Source organism: Pocillopora verrucosa, chromosome 11, assembly GCF_036669915.1.
Source record: "Pocillopora verrucosa isolate sample1 chromosome 11, ASM3666991v2, whole genome shotgun sequence".
NCBI classification, from domain to species: domain Eukaryota; kingdom Metazoa; phylum Cnidaria; class Anthozoa; order Scleractinia; family Pocilloporidae; genus Pocillopora; species Pocillopora verrucosa.
The window spans coordinates 892994-899407 of NC_089322.1; positions in this window are offsets into that span (position 1 = coordinate 892994).

Sequence of the window (6414 nt, forward strand, 5' to 3'; positions counted from 1 at the left end):
TGTCAGAACAGTGTCAGTTGCATCGAAAACAATTTGCAAATACTGTGCGAGAGGTAGGGCACCAGCGACCCAACCTCCGCTGTAGTTCCCTTGCTCTGTTAGGTTCAGCCTGGCCAAGCTTGCTCCGGTGTAAGAATTCAAAGTCGAACTTGCACTGAGCCTGATATCTGGGATTGCGCCACTTTGCATGCCCAGGGCATTAGTGCAATCTAAATTTTTTTCAAAAGGTGAGAAACCAAAATATGAGCCAACAGGCCAAGGCATTCTAGTAGCTGTACAAGATGTAACACCAAATCCAAAATAATCACTAAAGGGCATAAACCAGAACTTCTCAATAAACATAACTATAGGAACTCATGACCAATCAAAGTCGAACTCTTTCAATAGATAGATGAATGAATCAATGGCATAGAGAAACAGTGAGACGTAAAAGATGCTGGATGGTTTGCCATAAGAATTAAGAGAACAAATGGCTCTACTATCTCTTTTTTTAGATATAGACTAAAAGCATTTTTGCTTTCGCAATTCTCCTCTAGTAATCACAATTTTCTGTGTTTTTCTTTTGTTTTTCAGAATGCGTTCAGTGTTTCCGCTTATTTTTATTATCATTATTTGTCTCTTTTATATTCCCTATGTGTCGTTAATAATAGTCCACACATGATTGCTGTAATTTTAGTCTCATTTAGAGGAGAGAAGGGGGGAGGGAGAAGCTGATAGTCATAAGCCCCATGGTTTCAAAAGAACCTTCCAGGAAAAATTTTATCAAGTAATTCATATATAGATATTTTGAATGTTTGCTATTGGAAACTTTTTTTAATGCATATCAACCTTAAGGTTTTTACCTTCATAGCTGTTTACATCACAGTTGTCGCCAGAGTATCCAAACATACAACTGCAGGTATAAGGATTGGAGTCGTTGTTGCAGGTACCACCATTCGAACAAGGATTGGGTGAGCATGGATCCTCTGAGGGAGGCATCATCGGAGGCTGAGGCCCTGACGGAGGGGCTGTAATAAAACATTTTAAAGTCATTATGAACGGGTAGGTCAAGTGTAGGGAATGTGATACCTAGATGAAACAGTCCACAAACTTGAACATTCCACAGAACATTACTCTAATTCCGCAGAACATTACTCTAATTCCACAGAACATTACTCTAATTCCACAGAACATTACTCTAATACTAAGTTAGACTTGTGATGTAACTATCTAACAAAAATTTAGAACTAACTGTCACAAACATGACAAACCCAAATGTTGCTTTAAATTTGAAAGAGGTCTCTATCGTTACCCAATCAGCGCACCGCGTCGGGTTGGATCAAGAAAAATAAGTCGCAGCTTTTAATGAATGACAGAATCTCCCCTTTCACACCAAAAATATAACAGAACTCGGCTAATATAGCCATAGTACCCTCACGCTCAATTAATAACACATATATATAACATGATGGACTTAATTTGAGTCGAAGTAGTCATAGATTTTACCATCCACACATTCAGATTGCGTTCCATTATTCTTCAAAACGCACAGTTTCCCGTTCGGACATTTATCCCAAGAGCATTTATCGTCCGCTGAAAAAGAAGATGATTTTTTTTTCTTTTTTCAAGTTGTGATTGTATGCTATTTCCTAAGCTCGACAATTTCTTGCAAGCATCTCTGAAAGACATACAACAACGGGCAAATCATCGCGAATTATTAACGTAGTTTGGACTATATTTCAATGGGAACGATACATAACTAGATAAGTCCCAAACCTATGGCATTTTTTCCCATAGAGATATCTCGTAAAAGCCTAGCGAAACATATCATTTTCGCTTCACGTTAGGGCAAATAATCGTCGATCAGAAATGGCCGCAAGAAAGTTCATGAACTGTGTCCAGTTTACATCGCGAGACAGTTATGATTAACTGGTTATTATTTTTGCCGTTTATGACTGAAACAAGGTCGTTCAAGCACCGATACAAATAAGTCCCCACGTCTCAAAGAAAAAACAAACCAAAAACAAAACAGAAAGAAAAAGCGGTTTATCAAGTGTCCTTTCTCTCCACAAATTGTAAGGTGCAGGAATCCTTAAAGATGAAGCAATTCCAGCATATTCAAACGAACAATGTAAACTTTAAAAGCCGTAAAAAAGGTATCAACTAGCTGTAGCTTTGTGGTGTGTATAGCAATAACGCTTCGTGAAACGTCACGAAACTTGAACCATGCGTAGTAAGCGGGATGACACAAGCAAGAACTTTCTGGACGACTTAGTCAAAAAAGTGAGCAAAACAGCAAGCCGAAGAGGAAGAATTGAAAATGAGAAAGGAATATACAAATACCACAAAATTTAAATCTGTTACTAAAGCGTGTTAGCTAAACTAAATTCTATCTCACCCAGTACACAGGGCAGCACAACTTACCAATACCATTTGTACAGTAACGCCATCTTTTGCTGCCGCAGCTCCTTATCATAAACAGATCGTATAAATAGAATTCGCCGCAGTTCATTACAGCAAGGTTCTTTCTAGAAAAGCAATTGTTATTTTCTCTAGCCACACAGAGCGTAAGGTTAAGTTCGCCGACAGCGTATGACGGATGATCATCTACAAGGTAAGCTCGAGAGCCTGCATTACAAGTACCCCACGGAGGGAGACTGGACGCCAGGGCATTCCCTGCTTCTCCAGAAACTCGGAACCAGCCCCACTTTCCGTCTAAGTCAGTGGCATCACACTTATTTAAATCTGTTTGCCTTGAACGATCACTTTCATTCAAAAACTTGTAAGTTCCTTCGCAAGGATTACCTGGAAAAGAAAGAGGAAGTGAAGATCTTGCAAGCAAATTTATCCATTCCGCCTACTTTCCATATGGGCCCGATTCTCGCATCAATCCAATTTAAGAGGAAATTGCCAATCATGAGTTTCACGAAATTTGCTCCAAAGGACATTTCGTAACTGAATTCTTAAAGGTTCAAATAGAGCCGACTTATTTTCTGAACTGATCCCAATTTCTAACAGATCAAATGTGATCGATGAATATGTTTCCATCTAAGTAAAAAATTTGCAGATAAGCAAACAAATTAACAAAGTTCCGTTTAGTTAATTTGGTGCTGATTTTCATTAACCAAATTTTTAGACCGGTGGACTTTGTAAAGATTAAAGAGCTCAGCTGGAACCTACCACTCAATTAAACGCCCCACCTCTTTAAAAAACAACGACGGAGTTATCTTCTCGGTATATACCTTATCTGCGATCCATATGGTATGCAATTCTGATCGTTCATTGTTTTAAATGACCTACACATCCTTTGAAATCACATGGAATCACTTCTAACAATTTAAGTGCCATTTTGATACGTGATATCATGCATTCATACATCAGTATGTATGGACTCGGCTTACGCGCGATTGGCAAGCTTTGAATTTTAAACGCAAGAGCTCCGTTGAAAAGTTTTTTTTTTCTGTTCTTTGTTTTCATCGAAAGGATTCGTTTCTGAGTCTTCTGCATAGCCGAGTGGAATAAAATTTGAAGAACTAGCAGTTTCTAATCGATTTTTTAGCGCATTTTCAGCGTAGCTACTTTCGGTGCAGATGCAGGGCAGGTGATGTATATAAATAGCTCTTCAAGTGCGTGTTGCGTTTTCATATTTCTATAGAAAGTGAGATTTAGCTACCATAACTGATGAAAGCTTTTAAAAAAATAATATCTTGAGCATCTGAAAATTTCAGTTTTCTCTTGATCAAAATTCGTCCAACATCGACTTTCACCTGCTCTCTCTTTCATTCATCTTCCCTAACTTCCCTCGTTTTCTTGTAGATCAGAGAATTTGATTTATATCCCATACTTAAACTAAGATTTCTCGACTTTAATTACGGCTATATCCCGATGAATTTAGTTTCAATCCAGATGTCTATGATCTTGTCCAAATATTTTGGAATAAAAAATAAATTTTGGTCCAGTAGAAATACCTTTGACACACATGAATGGCGAGAGCATCCATGCAAATCCGAGTAAACTCCAAAGTAGTGTCATCAGCATCTGCTAAAGCAAGAAATAAACAATATCAACTTCTGAAGTTACTGGAATCCGAAAGCATTTTTTTCATAGAATATCTCACTTGGATTGGCTTCTCCATGACCTCTGCATTTGGCTGGTTTTAAGATGAAGCAGTTTGAATCTATAGCAAATCAATTTGTTGACCTACTTTTTAGCCTATCAAGGTGATAGTCTAGTGTTTATATTAGCTTAGTACTGAATAAATAAGTAGAAAGAAAGGCCAAAGACAATTTCAAATAGAAGAAGAGAGAGTGACTTGAAGACCATTGCAATGTTTAAAGGTTGTGTGGACCTAAGCATTTTACAACGATATATATCAAGTTAATTTGACGTTTATTTCGAATAGTTTTTGCATTTATCAAGCCTAAAATATATTAACAGAATTGAAAACAAGTCATATTATCAGAAATGCAAAAAACCTGTTTCTGACTTATATTTCGCAATTCCCTGGTTGCTAGCGTAATGGCATTGTTCCCCCACATATTTACAAAACCTCTTGGTGTCTGTTTTATAAAATAATTCTTGATTACCCCACGCATGAAGTTTGCTTGCATAAGTAAGCATAGTTTTATGTCATAAAGCACGAAAGCTGTCGTAAAATTCAGTAATTCAACATAATTACATCGGAGAGTCATTGAAGAATGGGAGGTTATTTTCAGGTTCGTTTAACAGGCTACCGCATAATTTATTGTAGACTGTTGTGGAAGTTTCTGAATTTTTAAGCAAGACGCGTTAATATTCATAGAAACTGTTAAGTTGTTTGCGAAATGTGAGAAAAAAGATCGATATCTTCCAATAGAGAAAATCAGCGTGTTTCCAAAAATTATGAAAGCAATCCAAACCTCTTCTTACGGTTGGCTGTATTTGGTTTTCTTGAGAAGTAATTATATAAAAAAAAAATCGACCAATGTTAGTCATTGCATATTGAATTTGTCCTGATGAAAATGATATGCACAGCAAGACCAAACCATTTACCCACATAGATGCAAACACTTTTGTAAACTGCACTTGAAATAAGAACTTTTTCAAAGTGGGAAGGGAAGATCAACATGATAAGCTGTTAGACGAAAAATTTCCACTTGATCCCAATTTCTTTAGCGTAAGCATTACAGGCAAACTTTAAATTTGCAGTTAATCCAATTACCTCACAGCATGCATGACAGCTACACAAGTCAAAATAAATATAAAAAAAGGAAGATATTTATTAACATTTTTTAATCCTGCGCTTGTGTGATGAAGTTGAGGTGTGACTGGGGTACTTTTACTCAAGGAATATATCGCACTTTCTAGCGATTTACCGGCGTTACCCTACGTTAGATATTGGGAGAACACCTTTCTCGCGTCTTCCCCCGGGGAAGGGGAATGGGGAGAGAAACATTCCCCTCCCTAAACCGATAGAAATTGCGGTAAAATGTTTCATAAGATAAACTTCAATGTTCTATGGGTTAATCGGTGCAATAAACGAAAGTTTTGTGACCAATCCGAACGCTCGTAGAATCTTACTCATTTTATAAACGTGAGTAGGAGGTACGTATTTATTTCTAACAACAATGTGGTGGTGAAGGAGGTGGGTCTTCCCGGCCACACTCCTCCAGTTAGTGTGTATAAAGGTAATAGATTTAATAAAAGATAAAGAAATATTCAGTGAATGAAGCAATATATGGATGAATAAATGTAAGCACCTGCAATGATGAGAAATAATATCAAAGCGGTAGCAGATCCTATTTAGCAGAATAAAACATAGTGAAATTCTACTCGCACTTCACGGAAAACAGAAGTGTGCTAAGTGTCCAAAAAGTTATATATCCAGACTGGGGGAAGGGGGGGAGAAACATCCCTCCTCTCCCGGTGAGGGTGGTGAACCAGAACTAAAAGGTCGAAATATTTCCGCTTTTACAACTTCCTGTTGTCCCAAGCACACCAGAATGCCAGGGGAAAGAAGATTAGAGTTAATTAGGCACCAGTTTGGTGATAACGAAGAGTTTGATTTTTTGCAATGTAAGGAGGGTTTCCCAGCGAAACTAAAATGTTCTGCACCAGACTTGAATGACAATTTCAAAAGAATTTCGTAACTTCTCGCGGAGTTTTTAAGCCAGTCTTCTCACGACTCAGAGGTCTCAGTCAATGATTAGGATAACAGGTTTTCACACATAACACAGAGTGCTACCCGAGGCATCCTAAGGTTTCTATCAAAGACCAAAAGATTCTTTATCATATTTTTACACCGTCACGAAAACTCAGGTGTGAGGAAAGAAAGATTTAACACACCTTTTACCATTTTATTTTCGTTTTGAAATGATGTTTGCATTTGTCCTTATCTTTTTGCAAGTAGCTGTTGTTTTAAATGTTCAAATGCGAGAACCTTTTCGCCATAATGAT